Here is a 19,504-nt window from a genome sequence, read left to right on the forward strand (position 1 = left end):
AACCTGTTCTGATGTCTCCCTTTTGACTGATACCTGTCCATTTAAACTCTAGACGGGCCCTGAGTTCTCAATAGGCCCGAAAATTAAGGCCAGTGGCCCTACCTGGGCCCTCATCAAACCCTGCATATTCGATACACTGCCCCGGCTGCCACCCTTAGATCTATCTATCTATCTATATATGGAGCTGACCTGTTCTGACATTCCATATCTTGTTCTGACATCATCACACCCTGTACACTCAAGATACGCTCCATATATGGCCAGTGTACGTACGCGACCTCGCCCCTTTAGGGTGAGGTTGCTTCTCGCCCCCCCAGGCGTCTTACTGGTTAAGTGGCCTATTGTTTAGTTAATATAATGTGAGTGAATTGTTTAATCTGTTTTCTATAGCTTGTTTCTGCATAACAGCCTATAGCCTAATCAACACACAAGCAAACCAACATGGCTGTGTGTGCATGCGCGTGTGTGTGTGTGTGTGCGTGCGTGCGTCAGAACAGCTTGGCAGCCCGTCGGAAGACCGGCCCATCGGAAACACCGGCCCATCGGAATTATGTCTGGACCCGCTCATGTCAGTTGTGTTTATGCACATATACAGTACGTGCAAAGGCTAAATATCATCTTGCTGTTTGCTAAGCAGCCAGGACAAAGATGCATTGAAATAATAAGTTAATTGGGGCAAGGGGTATTGAAATAGTGCTAACAAACAACAAAATATGAGTGTCATGAAAACCGTTTTTCTTTTTTTGGGTTAACTTAAGAGATATAAAATATATTACCAAAACTGTTGAGTTTGGAGTAAGGTCGCCATCAATCCACCGCACTTATGCCCATGGAATGAGTAGGAAGTTCTCCAAGGAGGCACATTTCAGGGCTTTGGGTCGCCTCAGGCATGCTTGTCATTATTGTGGCTCCCATCATTCTAGTGCCAACATAAAACAGCTCTTTGTTCAACCTTAAAATAAGACGTGCTCTATGCGCGCGCACGCACGCTCGCAACGCACGCAACGCACGCACGCGCACACACACACACACACACACACACACACACACACACACACACACACGCACACACGTACATTTGAAGTATTTATTTATGTCCACATCAGTTATGTCACATGGATGTGGCGCTGATATTTAACAGACTTGTCAGTTCAACATGTGCTTTGCAGACCGACATTACTTAACGTTACTACTAGCACATCAAACTGCTTCGAGGGGACAAAAGGCACAGAAACACATTTCCTTTGTGAAACCAAAATGGAAGAATCCCGTCGATGCATAAGCCAATTAACATAAAGAGCACGCATACGATAAATTACAATGTTTTTCCCAGGGCCTTGAATAACTTCCTTTCAATAGAACTGCAGAACCAATGTGGATTGAGGAACTTTAAAAAAATATATCTATCTATTTTCAAATGAGGTATTATTATTAGCCACTATCAACCTGGCATCCATACACTTCGGGCAAGTCGCGGGCAAAAGTCTCCAAAGATTCTGAAACATTTTCTTTCAATATTCAGCAGGGGGTCTCATGATGCGATGTGTGAGCTTGAAGATCGCTATTTTAGCTGTTTTCATAGGACACTGTAGTGCGGTAAAGTATAAAATATAGGACTTAAGTGGCTATAACCAGATGCCCATTTAGCAGCAGAGGCAGGCTTGGACAGAACACTGTTGTTCATCCAAAATATGTTGCCCCTACTGTTGCTAACCATTTTGAAAGAAAATATTGGACTACCTTTCCTATTGTATCTGTGAGAGAGAGAGAGAGAGAGAGAGAGAAAGAGAGAGAGACTGCTCCACCATGATTACTGAACGGTTTTAAAAGATAAAACATGTCCAGTTCTGCACGCTGAGATGTTTGGTGAATTCTGGCATCGAAACAGTCCATTTCTGGCAAATGATGTGCCAAAACTCACACTCTTTTCCTCGCTTGTAAAAACACAGCCACACATGCACACGCAGGCGCACACTCACACTCACACTCACACTCACACTCTCTCTCTCTCTCTCTCTCTCTCTCTCACTGGCTAACTCTACCTATTGGCTTGGCTGTATCTGCGACATCAAACAGATAACTGCCAATTTTACTACAGAGTGCAATGTTGCACAATGCGCACAGACAGCTGAGCTGAGTTCAACTTTCAGCTGGTTTTGCAATGCAAAGAGAGTGCTGGTGACAGACAGTGGCCCATCCATCTACATTCTACATTTCTGCCTGGCCAAAATCCATACACTGAGAGGACAAACACCAGACCTGAGAACTTTATAGTGGACAGCGGATTGGCCGCTGTGCGTATAGAGTGCGACCCTCAATCACCCATTGGAATGCAAATGCATGCCTTTCAGCCTTTGTAGCCTATACTCGTCTGGCAGGTATATCTCTTTGAAAACCTTTAGTGCTTCTGATTGTGCGCGCGGGGGGGACGGGGGGGGACGAGGGGGCGAAGACAACGACAACAAAACGAAAACTTGCCTGCCCAACATGCAATTCCTGGAAACGCCTCTGGCTGGTGAAGTTTAATTGCTAAATTATGCATCATTGACCCCAAACAGGCAGAAATCATCTGTATAAATCTATGGCAATGGGATTGAACTGGGAGAAAGTTCAGAGTCATTCTAATATTTGTGCTGAACAGAGGAACTGTTGTCCACGTCATGCTGTGGATAGGACCACATCTTGGCTATATAATGCAAGCTCCATTTCTCTTCATGATACGAGCAAATAGTTTCAAGCAAGGCCAAACTCTCAGAGACTGCAAATATGAAGTCTGCTGCATGCAGTCACGTATATGGCACACATACTCAGACAAACGGTGGAAGAGGAGGGCTGGAGAGGAAGACTATAGCAATTGAATTGCATTTCATTCCACACTCCATTGGCGCAGAAATGTTCAACAACAGTGAGCAGCGTAGCATTCAGTATGAAAACAAACCGTTGAGAGTTGGAGCGTTTTATGCCTGTGGCGTGTGCGCACTGCGCGCACATGTTTGTGCGCGTGCATCTGCAGCCCTGGTGTCTGACTGAGTTGGGAGATTTCAGTCAGGTGCGTGTGTGTGTGTGTGTGTGTGTGTGTGTGTGTGTGTGTGTGTGTGTGTGTGTGTGTGTGTGAAACCTGGCAGTCCTATTCTAGTGTTTATTTTCATCTTCTGCACAGTTCTACATACAGTTCTTATCCGTTTACAACCACATTATGTTGAGAGACCGACGTTTTCAGTAGCACAGCTATAGGCTTCAAATAGTTGCCAGCTTCTGTTAAAATATAATTGATTTATATAGTTCCTGGTCAAAGCTGCATGTGAAGTGGGTGATTATCTCTCTAGTTAAATATTTTATCTTACTAAGGCTTCGTACAGACATGTCAGACGAACATGCTCTGTGCTGTCCGTGTGTCATGGCCGCCCCAATGCTTTTCCAATGGAAGTCACGTGGTTTGACCAAACAGTTGTGTGTGATGGGGGGAGGGGGGGGCAATCAAACACAAACAAAGCATTGGGGCGGCCATGAAACACAGGCAGAGCACAGCACAGTTGTTCTTTATGTGTGTACGAAGCCTCAGGCCTTGATCATTCACACGTACCAAACACCAATCAAGTAAATGTTTGGTCGTTTTTTTTTCTTTTTTTTCTGGGCCACCGCAATGCTTTTCCAATGGGAGTCACATGGTTTGATCAAACATTTGTGTTTGATTGCTGGTGGTGTTCTGCCCCTCCCCCCTCATCAAACAAAAATGTTTGGTCAAACCATGTGACTCCCACTGGAAAAGCATTCATTGTGGTGGCCCAAAAGAACTAAAACAACGACCAAACAGTTGCTTGAGTGGTGTTTGGTATACGTGTGAATGAGGCCTCAGGCTTCGTATGTCTGTACGACGCCTCAAAGAATCCACAAGAGGAGGACAAACAAACTCCCATTCACTGAAACTAAAAAAAAAGATATCGCTAATTATTGAGGAAATGACCATTGCACCGCTGCAACACTTTGATTATACACCCTCCTCTATTGACTCTATTAGTCCCACCTATAAGGGCAGATCTCACAAGCCGATTGGCCGAAACCAGGTCAGGATCGGGTTCATTCTCATTTCTAAAAGGGGTTGCTATATACAGGCCCCGGGATCCACATGCAGAAAGTCTGCTCCAGTTTTTTCTCTCACCTTTGTCGGTTCACTGTTTGCTCTTGATTTGAGTGGTTCTTTCTACCGCGGGAACTTTGTGAGTCCACACCCTATAATGGCAACGTCAATTTAAGATCTAGGACTATATGCGGCTGCTGCTAGGAGTGTGTGTGTGTGTGTGTGTGTGTGTGTGTGTGCGCGCGCGTGTGTGCAGTACACATACTATTTACCCAGGGTGTGCGTGAGTGTGTGTGTGTGTGTGTGGGGGGGGGGGGTTCCTAGGATTTTACTCTGTGTGGGCGTGTGCTTTCGGGTAGGGGGTAGTATGGTCCCAAAGGCGTGTTCTTTTCTCTTGTCGAGTCATGCCACCAAGGAGCTCATCGTCTCATCACCCTCTCGGTCTTGGATACGCACATAAACTATAAAACTAGAAAAGTGTGCTCCTCAGAGCACAGCCAGGTCTCCACCAGGGCAGGTTGCCTATACCCAGATGTATGTGCAAACCTTTGAAAGCAGCCAGTCTTGTCCAACTGGAATATGGGATCTGAAAAATAATAAGACTTTTGATGACATGACAAACAAATCCACAGAGGGACCCTGGCCACAGCCATAGCCAAGGTCAGGCCGCCAGGGGGGAGGGGGGGGTTGGGGGGGGTGACTCCAGGGCCCAGCCCAGATTGATTGAATTATCAATTTGGGATTGCTCCAATCACTGGAGCAATTTTGATTTCTTCTCCTCCATTTGTAGTTGCATCATGGCAAGGTAACTATTGACGATATGCACATGGTTGCCAGCCCACACATCGTTAGACAGTCACTCACAGACCTTTTATTTGGTCGCACTTTGCAAGCCAGGAAGCGGGCCCATTCAAAACATTATCTCAGGGTGCATACTGTAAGTTCACTTAAAGGAGAATTCCATGCTAGAATGGTTTGTTATCTTTCTTACCTTTCTTTGTAGTCGTTACGTCCCCACCAAAGAGGTCCAGGTGGTTTTTTTGTGCAAAAACTCCTTATTGGCTATTTTCCCTACCATAAGCCCTCAATGAATTGCATTGCATTGAATGGGAATTGAAAGGGGCTATGGGGTGTTATGCTAATTAGCTTATTTCCATCGAAAGAAGTAGTAAAGTGTGCCGCTTGGGATATTATTTACATTATGAAGAGAGGATATATACAAAGAAATTATAATTTTGAGCGATGGAAATAAGCGAATTAGCACAACACCCCATAGCCCCATTCAATTCAATGCAATTCGTTTAGGGCTTATGATAGGGGAAATAGCCAATAAGGAGCTTTTGTACAAAATAACACCTGGACCTCTTTGGTGGGGACGTAACAACTACAAAGAAAGGTAAGAAAGCCTTTTAGTATGGAATTCTCCTTTAATAAATAAAACTAGTGTTGACTAATCATTACAAGTGGCCCCTTTTATTTTGAAGAGGAAGAGGAAGCCTGTTTCGGGTGGTAGACAACTGCCATGACAGTTGTGATGCAGAAACCGTTTGTAAACAAGAAGTGGTTGTGGATTAAACACATGCTTTTAGCCAAAGTTAATATAGCCTATTTACCATTATGTAAATTGTAAACCATGTATCTTTGACTTAAACAATGTACACACTTTTGAATTATGTTAAACATGGTGGAACCTCTACGGCGGCATTAGGTGAGTAGTTCATTAATTGTGTAAGTTCCACGCTGGTAAAATCATCAACAGCTGCCCAAAAAAAACATTAACAGGTAGGCTACAGTACAGTATAGTGTACTGTAATGTCACTGCCTGCAAGGATGTACTTGTAACTGTTTGGCCGCCGTGCCATTTCATATAGACTATTTAGTTAATTGGGTCCACCGTGCACTGTAGGCTACGTTGTGCAAATTGAATTTATGTGAGAGAAAACTGGTTTGTATAAGACTGTTTGTGGCAGTTGTGATGATTGTTTTAACCCATTTTGGGCGGGAACCCCTTTTGGTGTTTTAACTAAGCATTATGTTATAATTTAGCTATTGAAAAAGCAGATCTACAAGCTCATAGCGGCGCACTATACAAGCTTGTAGGTCTGCTATTTTAGAAAAATCGGAGCGAACGTTTTTTAAAATTTTGACGTCGGGCCTAAATGGGTTTTAAAGTGATGTTACGTCAAGCGTTGATGAGTTATTATTATATTGCACCATAATTCATTGTGTCGTACGGGTGGGGGTGGGGGGGCTGATCATGCGGACATCCCCCTAGCCCGGTACCAAGTTGTTCCACCGCTGGCCATAGCTGAGGTGTACCATTAAGCGCTGCTTGTCACCTCAGTATTGATTGCCTATAGCCTACACCAGCTGGCCTACAGGGCAAAGCTCTGTGGATTTGTCTGTAGACTAATTTGTCTGTAGGGTGCCCTGGGCGCAGCCGTCACAGAGGTACCATTAAAGGACTTTATGCACACGGCTGCCATCTTGCCAGCAAGGTGCTAACTATAGGTGCAACTTCCCATTGAAAGCCCATTCACCCAAACAGAAAAGTCCAAGCTAATTGTATTAAACAACGTCAAACTCGCCAACATTGCAGCTGTACGAAAAGCTTGGATTATCCTATTTCAATCTGCAGAGTTTTTGTTTAATAGAAATCCACCGTAGACATGTTATGAGCCACTTCCTGTCATCATTCATTGCAGGTGTTGGAGTTTGGAAGTGCTTGTATATCACTCAACGGCCCTGCGTACCACCTGTTTTGAATGTGCACTAATGGAGCATGCAGCAGGAAGTTGCTTTACTGATAATAAGTGCTTCCAAACTAAATAAACAAAATAAATCCTCTGCAAGGTATTTCTTGACGGGAAGTAGTTCATAACATGCGTACAGTGGATTTTTATGAAACAAACACTTTGCAGATAGAACGTGGATAATTCAAGCTTTTCTTACAGCTTCAATGCTGGTGAATTTGACGTTGGGCTTTCAATGGGAAGTTGCACCTATAGTTAACACCTTGCTGGCAAGATGGCAACCATGTGCATATCGTCAATAGTTACCTTGCCATGATGTAACTCCAAATGTGGAGAAGATGGGTTCGTCTATATGGAGAGTTGTGTCATGAGATATAAGTAATCCGGGGGGAAATACATTTGATGTGGATCAAGAGTTATAGGCCAAATCGTTAAGTGGGCTGTTATAGCGCCACCATGAGGCTGATTTGAAACATGTTTCATGGCAATTAGGTCTGTTCATGATTTGTAGGATTTCGTGCAAAAAACTCCCCACTCCCATAAAGCCAATCATAGCCAATCAGAATGGAATCAGAGAATTCTGAAAATGGCAGTGACCTATTTGGGGAGTTGGATAATTATTAATTATTCAAGGAATCCAAGGGGAAAATATTTGATTGTATGACCTACAGTTCATGAGTTATAGGCCAAAACATGATTAATCTGTGAATCATTTGTATAGTGCAACCGCATGAGGCTGATTCGAAAAGAATTCGGGTGGCATTCCTTTCTTAGCCTAGAAACTTTGCATGCACATTACCATGTGCATGCAAAGTTTCATGATTGTGGGATTTTGTGCAATACGTACAGGCCACTCCCGCACTTAGTTTATTCATATTCCATTGTGATTAGACATATGATTGGTTTCCACTTACATGATCATATGATAAATATGTTTGGACAACATTATGTAGGACAAAATGCTGGTGGAGCTATAACGGGTCGACGTGAAAATATTGGGGCAGAGGTTCTTCCTTGGGCTACTGGGAGTGTGCGTGCAGAATGTCATGCTGATATTGGTCCACTCCAATGGTGCCGAGATTAACCACGCACACACACACACACACACACACACACACGGACACGCACACGCACACACACACAGTCCGACATGCAATGAAGTCCGACACCCTGACCCAAACCCTAACCTAATCTTAACCGTACACAGAAGCCACGGGTGAGTCTTAACCGGCCACGCATGTATCTATACCGGCCACACACACACACACACACACACACACACACACACACACACACACACACAGTCACACACACACAGTCACACACACACACACACACACACACACACACACACACACACACACACACACACACAGATGCCAATTCTTGCCTTTGCGTGTTTGGCTCCCTGTCAGTATCTGAATCATCACCAACGCACACATCCAAAATCTCCTACTGGTTTGGCCTTCCAGTCACATGCTGGTAAAGAGAGAAGCCAGTTGCATGTCATGCTAATGTCACGCTTTAACTTAATCCGCCAGTTAAACACTCCACTAACATACATACAGTGGCTCGTCTGTCTGTCGAACATTGACGAAGATCTCATTTTAAAATTGTCGAACCTATATTCAAGCACCCATTAAAGAGACACATCAATTCCAAAACATCTAAAAAGGTTATTTTGTAGCTATGTGCCTTTAATGAGACATAAACATACTAACAACATCACTGCACCAGTCATCGCTACTGATACAGGCATTTTTTTATTGGCACATAGTTATGAAGAATAAGCCCAATGCAATATTATTTCCTGCCAGACACACACCTATTTTGATGCCGTTTCTTTTATACAATTTCCCTAGGCTGATCTACTATGACACTCTGTTTGAATGCTATTGCTGACTACCTTGTCTTTTGTATTACCGTACTTACAGATGTAATGTATCTAACAATGATCTTTTCTAATGTGTGGGATTATTGCTTGTGATATTCTTTCTGATTTTCAGATATAGGCATTATATAGCCAATTAGGATGGAATATGAAATATCGGACAGATCCGACTTGAACACATGACTATAGAGATTCTGTGTAACGATTTGTGGGATCTTTGGACAGAATCTGGAGGAGTAATATCAAAATAATTGTTTTACAGAAGTCGACCTCCTGGTGGCGCTATAACAGGCCGTTCTGGGAAATTTGGGGAAGAGGTTCATTGTTGGTATATCCAGGGAGTGTGTGTGCAAAATTTGGCATCGACGGTGCCGGAGATTAGCTGGTAACAGACGGACGGACACACACACACACACACACACACACACACACACACACACACACACACACACACACACACACACACGTATGGAGTGAAAAAACATACTCTCTCCCCATGCCTTCGGCCTGGTGGAGACAATAATGTTGTTCCTGTGAACGAAAAGGAGAAACTCTGTACCTCAACTGTTACTCTCTGTTTAGATAAAAGGCAATGACTTTCTCATATTATTTTTGAATAAAAGTCTGTGCTCAGATTACATGTTTCCACAACATTGCTTAATTCAGACAAGAGCAGAGAGACATGCGCCAACTTGCTGTAATTTAAAACCCAAATGTATGCAAACAAAGGCTCAGGTGAAACTCATCTTTCAAAGCACTACAATATTTATCCCATAAAAAGCTGTTTCCATCCCTGATTAAATCCAGGACACTAACCTGTCTTGCCACCCACTTTAACGGAAACCAGTGGTTAATTGAACAGCCACGTGCCAGAATTAAGGCCATGATGACAGACACCAATTCTGTTGCCGCACTGTCAAAAGTCTTTGGCAAAAGAACATAAGAATATATATATAATATTTTATTTTAATTCTTTTGAAAGAGATACAAAGGGATTTCAACATGGGTCATTGGGCCCTCACACACATTGTTGCCAGAAAACAAAGGTTACAGTTAAGAAAGACTTGTGGCACAGTTACTCAAGACTTCACCCTTCTCGCTCTTAACTCTGAGGACCTAAGTCACATTGATTATCTTTTGCTGAAAGAGCTTAAATCAAATTTTGCAGTCAAGTGCAAAGTGCCTCTATAGGTATAGCCAAACAGGAGTGAACACAAGTTTGATTAAAAATAAATCAAACACTACTTTCAAGTCAATTTCCCCCCCCCCCGCCCTTCCTTGCCCTCCACATATTTTGTTCACCTCTTGTCATGGATGGAAATGTGAGACTGATCCTAGGTCAGCGCTTGGGGCTAATGGCGGGTGGGTAGCGGGTGAGCAGCAACCATGCGGGAAGCACACAGTCAGTCCTGTGATAGCCATATGAGATTCCACATGCTCTGATGAGTAATTTGTCCCTCCCTCCCCTCCCTCCTCCATACATCCCTCCCCTGACACTCGCCGTACGGCCCTGAGTCATCATCCACACTTTCCCTCTCTGTCCTTTCCTCATTCCTTCTCTCTGTCTCCTTCTCTCTCTCTCTCCTCCTAGCTCTCCCTGTGGTGGGGAGGATTCTTCCTTCCTTCCACAGTGGCGGTCCCGGAGGGAATCTCAACAGAATAGCCTCCCTCTGATGAGTCATTCACCAACATCGAAAGCTCTGCTCCACACACCACCCTCTCTCTCTCTCTCTCTCTCTCTCTCTCTCTCTCTCTCTCTCCAGCCCCAACACACCACCACACCACACCCAGGCCTGGATCACAGTTCTGCACAGGCCGTCTGTCAGTTCTGCACAGCCTGTCTGCAAAGTAAAATCCTCAGTGTTAATTTAACTTCTTCCTTTCTTTCTACTGTCTTATCTGCTTGCGTTTGTATCTCACGTCTATTCATCTCTCTCCGTTTCGTCTATTTATCTGCCAGTTTGTCTCTCTCTCTCTCTCTCCGTTTCTGTGTGTCTATATATTCCTCTGTGACTCTTTCCTTTCTGCCTGCCTTCATGTCTGTCTGGGCTGGATGGCAATTTGTCATCTGTATCTGTACACCTGTCTGTATTGCTCTTTCTATTCCGTTTATCTTCCTGCATGCTCATCTGTCTGTCCATTCGTCCCCTGGCACAAAATCACAAAGTCAAAACCATGAAGGACACGGATAGGACCGACTCTCTGTCTGCATGTTAAACAATGAGTACTTGGGACAGAAATATAATGTCAGAGTAATTCATACGTTTGCCAAAAGGGAGCGTCGGTTCATAAGAGATGCATTTAATAATGTCTGGGCAAAGTGCGACATGTTCCCCTCTCGCTCCACATTCCCACAGCCCCCCCCCCCATGTTTGCAAAATTACTAATCTTTGCATGTACAGCGAAACGCACAGCAAAGCCCCCTGAAGGCATTATGGTTACTGTTTTATTTCTAGACGGTTGACTGCCTGGAAGAAAGAAACAGGTACATTTTTTTTATACATTTAGAGTTCAATTAAGTAGTTCATTGAGTACAGTACTATACCTGCCTCGCATTTCTTTAATAAGTTAACCATGGATGCCTGGTCCCCTTAGTGTGACAGCTAAGCTTGTTGCGGTGATGTCATACAATACATACTGACTGGTATAGAGTTTCTCGGGTGTGTTGCAACAGGAGAATTGTTGACCATTGCAAGAGCAATAAGGATTTTTAGGGGCATTATGACTGGGTTAATAAAACACAGCTGCCCCTAAAAGTCCCTCACTTTTCTTGCTGCCTTTTCTCTCCCTCGCCCCTCCCTCGCTAGCTTAACCTTCCTCTAATGTTTCATTCCAACATTTTGAGCAGTATTTACTAGGCTCGTCAAACGGGATTTGAGTTCATAACTTTGGTAGCGGTACGAGTAGCGGCTGAAGGACGGCAACGACCTAGAATGTTTAGAATATTTAACGTTTGAAGCAGGATTTATATACGTGGTTGCGCTCCAGAAAGAGCTGATCTACAAGCTCACATTGCGTCACGCTCATGCGACACATTTGTGAATTCATGGATCTGCTATTTTCGGTTTTCAACAAAGTATATCAAGCCCTTTAGGGGAGCTGGGTCACATATTTCACACAAAGCAAGCGTGCTTGCCAGTATTTATGAATTGTATATTTATAATGGCAGAGTTTTATTGGGATTTGCACTGACGTTTTTAAAGGGGGTCGAATGAGTTCATACCAGAGTTTCCGAGAAGGAACGCTCCTCATGTTCATTAGTAGTTCGGCTTTCACGCAAAAGGTAAACAGTCTGTGTTTTTTTGTTGTTTTTTTTACATTTATCAGAGTTTCCTACATAATGCTTAAATACAATCGCAAGATATAGCCTACTAAGGCATTCACTATCTCATTAGAGAACTTGGCGAACTCTGTGACCTACACCTACAATGCAAAATGTAGGGAAATTCTATTTAAAGTAAGCCTATATAACCCTACTGACAAATGGTGTGAGGAGAGAGCATTATGAGACAGGCGTGATGGAAAAAAAAAAAAAAAGATGTAAGCAACACTGTGCAGTAAGTGGTTGAGATGAGCCCGATTGGACCTTTTAAACGATGTGAAATGCCACTGAGAGAGAGCCTTGGCAGGCAGTAGCAGCCAGCACTGTTTAATATCACAACTTTAATCAGCACACTTGGTGACTATCCCAGAGTTCCCCATAGCTATGGGAGCTTATTCAAACCAGGCCCATTCCACCAAGCCCTGCCTTACTAGGCCCTGGACTCTCATACTCTGGCTGCGGCTCTTGCTCTTGTTTAGCATACATGGGAGTGGATTTGGCTGTACTGGAGACTGTTTATCTGCATTTTTTGTGATATGTCATTTTGGCATATGTCATTATGGCAGACATGTGTGAGTGTGTGCTGATAGGTAAATGTATAGCTCCTAATCTAAAACGTACTACACTTATGTATACAGTATCTAGACTTATACAGTATCTATCTATCTATCTATCTATCTATCTATCTATCTATCTATCTATCTATCTATCTATCTATCTATCTATCTATCTATCTATCTAGATGTGAGTGTATTTATTTATACATTTTCACTAATGGATACTAATCTACCTTTAATAGGAATCAGTGTCCATTTCCCTGCGACCCACTGTACTGTAGGCCCATAGCAACTTGCTACAATAGCAACAAAGAATAGCAGGCTTGTAAAAACAAATGGACTGCCACTGATTTGTTAAACATGGGCCTTGGAGCGAGACCATGAATAACTATTCAAAAAGCCAATACTCGATATAAATAAAACAAACTGAAAGATAAATGTAGTGATTTACTGTCTTGCTTGCCGGTGGCAAAGGGAGACGTTTATATGACCATTTAAGAGTGTTTCTATAGCGGTCACAGTGGAGTGTTTTTTTGTCAGCTTTTAAAATAAAAATCCCATGCTTCAGCAAATATCTTACCTATGTGTCATTTGCAGCACGGAGATGCCACCATCACCATCCGTTCTATTAATTACATAAAGCATCTAGTGTCAGGATGCTAAATTCATTAGTGAGATATGTACGGCATGCTAGGGTCAGGACAGATATAGAAGCAGGCCTTCAAAACAACTTCTTCACCACTTGACATGCTTGTTCCATATAATAGTGGGTGGGCTTTGCTACTTTTCTTTATGGTCACTCATTTCAGTAACTTTTTTTTTATTATAGCCCTATGCAATACCAGAGAGATGTATCAAATAATGTTAATGATCTTTAAATTCAATGATTCAGTCTAAAGAGGACGGGCATAATTGTCTGAAAACTCAACCTAATAACGGTTTAGATAGCCTTTTTAAAAGCCCATGCTCATCTACTTTTCACAAACTTTCGTTTTCTGGGGGGGCCTGTATATGTTTTTCCATGAGCTGGAAACACCTTTAGAATATATTTGTGAATTATTGTAGAATGAATTTTAAATAAATTGAACAAAAAAAACGACATATTGGAATTTTGCTAGGTTTACAATTTGCCTCAACCGTGCAGTAGATGTGCTGCACACAGTAGCCTACATGAGAATAAACTTGGCCTACTTTAGCCTACTATTATATTATCCAGTGTTATCGCTTCATATTTAACACCAGCCAGAGTTTGTTTGCTCTTGATCCCCCAATTTTCCTTATTATTTTTTTTAACTTCTTTGTAAATCAACAAGGAGTATAGCCTATTGTTTGAGCTTCTGCTTCTGTGCTAAAAGTTTAATGAGTTGCACTTGATCTAAACAGAAATGTATAGCCAATATGCTATTATTAGTACCCAACGAGATTATATAACTTCATAATTTAACCACAGAACTGCCAATACAATAGCCATGATGTAGTGAATTATAGCCCACAGTGGAGAATCTAACTTGGTGGTCACGTGCGCCAGAAACTGGGACTTTGTAGGCCAGTTGAATGAATGAGGACTCACCTTGCCCGCAAAGACCCAACCTCTGACACACAGCATCACTTAAAGTCCATGAATGTAAGCCGTTGTTTGTTAATAAATTAAAAATATATATATTTATTACTATACTTGTAGTATAGTAGCTATAGCCTAACTTAAACACCAGGTGTGTCATCTATAGAAATAGCTCAACATCCTGCCATAGATGGTCGGCATAGAGTGCACTAGAGCTCTCAATCTATAAACTATCTGTGTAGCCAAATCTATAAATTGATCCTCCGCTGTCTTGTCAGAGTGTGTGTAGATAGAACTTGTATGCGTCTCTATATAAGTGTCGCTGGGTGGCTGTTACCTTTCAGTCCAATGTCACACACACAATGATGAGCGCAGAGCACAGCGACGGGCTGGTGTCTGCATCCCGTGGTATTAAAGGCAGCAGATGACTTCGTTGTGATCATACAGGACTTGGTCTGTATGTGGCGTGCTGTTGAACTTGAAGTTCTCCGTTCCATCCCCACCATCACCACCGCCCCTGTTATAACATCGCGGATCAGTTGCGTTATAGTAGCCTATTGCACGAAGAACCCCACACATTTAGTAAGATTATCCGTTGGGACGAAATTGCAGCAATTTCTTCTAAAACAACTCGGACCAGTCCTGGCATTCCTCCCATGTCCCATCCAAGGAGGGGGGGGGAGACGCAACAGTGTATTGCTGCCTCAGTGCCTTCAGTGCCTTGTGGTGTCCGATTCTCCTCCTGCGTTTCATTTGGCGTTTTCCAGTCCGAGGAGCGGACCTCGATCGTGCGCACGCCGTGCAGTGTGTGACAGTTAAACCAAAATATATCCGCTCTGTAAAGAGCCCGCTGATGTTATTGCCATGTTGCAGCTTTATGACCACGATATCACTTGGAGGTGGAAGGACCTGATATATGGTGTTGCGCCCTCGTGTTGGGCCCTCCCCAAAATGGACTTCTGCTAAGTGGTATTCTGAGCGCGTCACTCCAATTATAGGTTTCCGTCGCTAAGATTTTGTAGCGCAGCAGTGTTTGTTAATATTGATTTGGCAATGGCACAAGTAGCCTATAAGTCAAGAGCACTGTTGGGTAATAATATAGCCACGATCCACGGACATATGTTTACCTAAAACATGCATGCATTCCAGAGGTAGGCCTATGTTGTTGCTTCTTCGAAAGTCCAGTAACACAACTACAACAGCCTATAATAACCATATATCTCTGCTCATTATGTTTCCAATGGATTTTAAATCAGTTCCTGCAGTGGCGGACCGGTGTCCCCTGTCCAAAAAAACACCGAGTGCCTTTACTGTGTGAGGTGATCGCTTCTCTTCGTTTTTAATTTGACTGAATCCCCACCGGGGATCAATACATATTTATCTTATCTTATCGTTTTACATCATTGCTGAATATCTTGGCGTGGCCTGACCCCTCGTGGTGAAAGTGTGCACTGCACATGTCATTGCCTTAACTTTATTTTACATCATGGGGCAATCTTTAAATTAGGCTACCGGTGGCGGTGCCTATGTGTGACAGTGTGAGACAATCTCAAGAGATTGTGTCCTTAGATTTGGCGGAAGTTATATCCTAAAATCTAGGTAGGCCTATAGTTATAGATGATAGATGACAGTGGTAGAGCGAATATTACATTTTGGGTAAATTGTTGATTTTGTTCTGATATGCAAAATGCAGTCAAGGGTGTGCATATATATTCACAGAGGTGAAATATTGTATTGTATAAGTTTGTATATTCTATTGTGGAGGAGGCTAATAATGCATTGTTGTTTTCCATTGTACGAGATGACGCCTACTTAGTCCGAGCGTGGTGACGCGCTCGCACAGCAGCAAGCAATGTCACACTGGGTAGATGGGCCAAGAACAGCTACAACACCAGACATCATTTCATAACAGCTTGATTGATATTTTACGCAAACGACAACACAAGTAGGCTACGGATGCGTAGCCTATGTTAATCCCACAGTTGCATTGGAAAACCGTTGGTAAGTAGCCACCATTAACTAGGCTATGGGTAATTTTAAACTAATACGTGTACGTATACGAACTCCTAGCTGCAAGCGACGTAACCAGCTAAACAAGTGCGCCTTGTTCATTCAGTAGGCTAGTAGCCTATAGGCGGCAGAGACCAATGCAGGATTTGTAATAAATCCTAAATCACCAACATTGAGCCGTTTTTCTTTAGATCTTTTTTGATTGACTGAAGTATTAACAGTTTGCAGAAACAGTAGCCTACATTTCAAGTAGGCTACAACTCAATACAAAAACTAGCTGTCTGCAACTGCAGGTGGACGACACCATAAAGTAGGGTTAGTACTTAGTAGGCTATTACATTTTCAATTCATCATAACATTTGACGTAGGCCTACAAATATACACTTCTATATAGCCAAAAACAGGAAATCATCATATAGAGGAGGTAAAAAAAACATATTGAGGGGGGGAAATGGGTGGGCGGGGGATTCAGAATGTACAGGGGTCTGTTTCGAATTGGTGAACCGTAGGTGCCCTTTGAGAGCGGGTTTGAAGGAGTCAAGGGATTCGCATGTCTTAATGACTGTTGGTAGGGCGTTCCATATTTTGGTGGCATAGGAGCGAAATTAATTTAGTCCCTTGTTTGTGCCGAATCTGGGTTGCACATGGTTTGTTGAACTCCCTCTGGTGTTGTGGGTGTGGACTTCGTTGACATTAAGGAAGTATTTAGACAGATACATGGGTATCTTGGTGGTGTATAGCGAATCTTGTGGACCAGACCATTGCAAGATGCTGTACCCTGTCGTCAACCCTAAGCCATTCAAGTCTTTATTCTTTATATATGTCAGCCCAGATAGCTGTGTAGAGTTCATGATTCAGATTTACATTCCCTATAGGAGTTATTATTGATCTTTAATAGTAAAGTAATGTGATTCAACGCTATCATTTACAATGTTTATTGCTCCCCATGGGGATGAACAGCTGACAGAAAGGCCCATAGAAAACAACACTATGTGTCATGAGTGAGTCATGACGTCAGAAGGCCCAGTGATGAGTCTGTCACTTATTCAGCTGGTCTAGAGCTGGTGATGTGATGGTCTGAGATGGGAGTGGATTCAGTGGAATGTATATAAGGAAATACAATACCAGAAATGACTGAGACACCAATACTGATTTCAGAACTGGTGACAGATTTTGTAGCTATTAATAAATAGCTACAAAATTCCTCATTACTCATTCCTTTCTCATGCAAAACGTCAAAGTATAGGGCCACCCATTTCAACAAGCCCCGTGCACTGCCCCTCTCTCTTCTCTCTTATTTGCAGCGTATAGTGGGGGCCCATAGGCACTGGATGTGGGCGGAACCTGCGCCTGGCTCCCCGTGGCCTTCTCGATGGTCTCTCCCACCATTAAGGCCGTGGTGGACGCGGCGTGGGCCGTGTGGAGCATCGGAGCCTCCGTCTATGACTACCTCCACACCAACGCCATGGAGGAGCGCATCCATGACCTGGAGGACGCCATCGGCGTCCATCAGTGTGTCATCGGGCTGCTGTCGGCAGGCGTGGTGGCTCTCATCACCTACGTCTTTCTCCGGAAGATGTAGGTGATGAGAAGGAACACAAACAAGAAGGGAGGAGTGTGATTCTACCGGTTGGGGGTACTAAACGCCGGGGAAAGGTGGACGGATCGGACCCAAAACCAAACATCCCATCGTTAGATCAAAGATTCTCCCATTGCCGATAAAGAGATATTTGAGCTTGTAATTCTATATATGTTGCCCCTATAGAGTCCTGATCACAAAGCTCTTAGTAGTTTAGTTTCCGTGGGTTGTAAGGTTGGGCCCACGCCAACCCTGCGGGTGTCTTCTCTAGTTGTACAGAAAGTTAGGAGACAGGAGTGGTAGTAGTAAATAACATGAGATAATGACCCCCCCTACATGCATCATGTGGTTGCTTTGTTATTTGCATAGAGAAAGAGTTTGCCATCCGTTAGCAGAAATTACTAAGAGTTTGCAGACTGTGTCTGTGTATTAGCCTTGACTACTACTGTATTACAACTCTTCAAAGGGATCTTTAACTGAAACATGCTCCAGCTCAACTTATGCCTTTTATAAGCCTTGTTTCTCCTCTCTGAACTCTTAACAGGGGCATTATTCCGTTTGCACTAATCTCATACTGAAGGCTGGACGTTGCATCAGAAGCAATGTGACGCAACATTCAATACGATACGAAACGTTGTCAAATATACGACAGGCATCGTGGCAAGATGCTTTGATGTCCGAGTTGAGGCAGTCAGGTTGCAGAGGGTCTGAATGTAGTTTTGTATTGAGGCATCTATAATGGATAATATCTATTGTATTCATCAAGCAATTCTCTAGATCAGGGTCTTCAACATTAACCACTTGAACCCTCGCAAGCCTATTCTGGGTGAACATTTGGGGAAATGGATCTATAAGCTCACAACGCGTCTGCAAGGCATTGTGAGCTTCTAGATCGGTTATTTTCAGCAAAGAGATTTGATGGACAGGGGGGGGAAAAAAGAGCAGACCAAGTAGCTACAAGGCCAAAGGTCAAGTGTACATAGTATTGAGGGTTTAAGCGTTTAAATGTCTGAAACCCCACATTTAACATGAATCCAATATTTAGTTTCATCTCTCTCAGCTAAGGGGTCCTTAGCCTGAAAAACATTGACCCCAGCCCTAGATCATAGATAGTTGGCTACAGGTTCTCCTCATACAAACATCACTTTTGAAAACAGGTAGTCGTTAAATAGTGTTCATGCTATTATACTGTCATTTCAGCATTTAGAGACACAATTAACTATTTGTGAAACCTTCTTGACAGGCCTACATTTCTGACTTAATCAACAAGTCAAATGTCAATTTATTAAGACGATTATTATGTACGATTGTTGTATGGTGATAGTTTTGCTAAAACAAGTGTAAATTGATATTCTAGTAATCAATCATTACTATGTTTGTTCAGTAACTCTTTAGTAAATAGAAAATTCACTCAGGATACCAATTTTATCCAATCATGAAGATAAAACTCAAAGGCTATAGGATAAATAAGTGACATTAGAAGTGGTGACACAAATAAATATATACAAGACTAAATCTAATCTAATAAAGCCACCGCCGTTGGGGAGACCCCTGTTACAGAACGCACTATTAGCAATGATTACTATCAGAATAAACGGCAAAGCTTTGACTTAACATTTACACAACCTTTAACAATGCGTTTGTCCATTGTTTTGTTGTACCTCATAAAATCACCATACAGTACACTCTAGAAGTGTAGATGCTTGGTATGGTAGAGTTCAAAGTGTCCTTAAAAACAGCAAACTTGTTTATT

General features: G+C 42.8%; 1 long non-coding RNA gene across 1 annotated transcript; it reads right to left on the reverse strand.

Annotated features, from left to right (window-relative positions):
- Nucleotides 1-732: 732 nt before the first annotated feature.
- Nucleotides 733-15,136, reverse strand: LOC308312669. Its single transcript, XR_013963798.1, has 2 exons — nt 14,500-15,136; nt 733-970 (listed from the first exon to the last, which is right to left on the reverse strand). It is a non-coding gene; the product is annotated as an uncharacterized lncRNA (long non-coding RNA).
- Nucleotides 15,137-19,504: the final 4,368 nt, after the last annotated feature.

This window comes from Protomyctophum bolini (assembly GCF_963924005.1).
Source record: "Protomyctophum bolini genome assembly, chromosome: 3".
Classification (NCBI taxonomy): domain Eukaryota; kingdom Metazoa; phylum Chordata; class Actinopteri; order Myctophiformes; family Myctophidae; genus Protomyctophum; species Protomyctophum bolini.